Genomic DNA, 1,340 nt, shown 5'->3' on the forward strand with positions numbered 1-1,340 from the left:
AAAAATACTAAAACTCTCGCGTAATTGATCAGATGCTCAATTCAGTTCTTGGTCAATACTTGTTTAGAGATAGAACGAGGAAACCCGGACTGAAAACCTAAGTCTATGGGCCAGAGATACAAATCGTGATTTGTCCAAAGCTTATGAACACGTTATATCGTGACAGATTAACGCTACCGTTTACGTAGTCTGTCCACGATAGATTACTCCCCTTCACAACCCAGGAAACGCTTTCATTTGGCCTCCACATCAACAACCAGGAAAAGAGAGACACTTTAAAGTGTCAGTGTTAGTTCTGAATGTCCTCTCTCTCTCTCTCTCTCTCTCTCTCTCTCTCTCCCTCTGTCTCTCCTCCCCTTCCTCCCTCTCTCCTCTCTCCCTGTAGAGACATTATAGTGAGGAGGACTCAGAAAAGGAGAAGAGAGTGAAGGAGATTGAGCTGCTGCTAATGTCAACAGAGAATGAGCTTTGAGGGACAGCCTGCACTACCTGTGAGTGTGTGTGTGGGGTGGTGGTGGTGGTGTGTGTGTGTGGTGTGTGTGTGTGTGTGTGTGTGTGTGTGTGTGTGTGTAGGTGGTGTGGTGGTGGTGTGTGTGTGGGAGGAAACATCTGGGTCACAGCAGAAGTGATGAAATGATCTCACTGTGTGTGTGTGACCCTTGTGCAAACTTCTGCTTCCACTATAACACTTTATTTCCGTTCTTCTTCCTTCCTCTTTGATTTTCTTCTTCACACTTGACATCTTTCTTGTCCTCCCTCCTCCCTCCATTCCACTCTTGTCTCTCTCTTGCGCTCTCTCTCTCTCTCTCTCTCTCTCTCTCTCCCTTCTCTCTTCCTTATCAGCTCTCTTCTCTCTCTCCTCTATTTCGCTTTCTTCTCTTCTTCTCTACGCTTTCTTCTCACGCTTTCTCTTCTCTTTTCTTTCTTTCTTTTCACGCTTCTCTTTCTTCTCACGTCTCTCTCTTCACGCTTTCCTTCATCTCTTTCTTTCTCTGTCTCTCTTGGCTTCTCTCGCTTTCTTCTGTCTCTCTCTCTCTCTGCCTTCTCTTCTTCTCTTTTCTCTCTCTCACGCTCTCTCTCTCACGCTTCTCTTTCTCTCTCTCTCTCTCTCTCTACGCTCTCTCTCTCTTCTCACGCCTTTCTCTCTTTCTCTCTGTCTCTCTCATGTCACACTCTTGACACGTTATTATCTTCATTCTCTCGATCCCTCTTCCTCTTTCTTTCTTTCTATCTCCTCTTCCTCAACTCAACTAATTCAATCTCAATTTGCTTTATTGTAACAATGTACATACTCTGGAAATGAAGTGATATAACAGCAATACATCGAACGAAGTAATATC

At 44.6% G+C, this 1,340-nt stretch overlaps 1 pseudogene; it reads left to right on the forward strand.

Annotated features, from left to right (window-relative positions):
- The window catches only part of LOC135566624 (transcriptional activator Myb-like), an 11,960-nt pseudogene extending 11,465 nt beyond the window's left edge, over positions 1–495 (forward strand).
- Positions 496–1,340: the final 845 nt, after the last annotated feature.

This window comes from Oncorhynchus nerka, unplaced genomic scaffold (assembly GCF_034236695.1).
Source record: "Oncorhynchus nerka isolate Pitt River unplaced genomic scaffold, Oner_Uvic_2.0 unplaced_scaffold_3958, whole genome shotgun sequence".
Taxonomy (NCBI): domain Eukaryota; kingdom Metazoa; phylum Chordata; class Actinopteri; order Salmoniformes; family Salmonidae; genus Oncorhynchus; species Oncorhynchus nerka.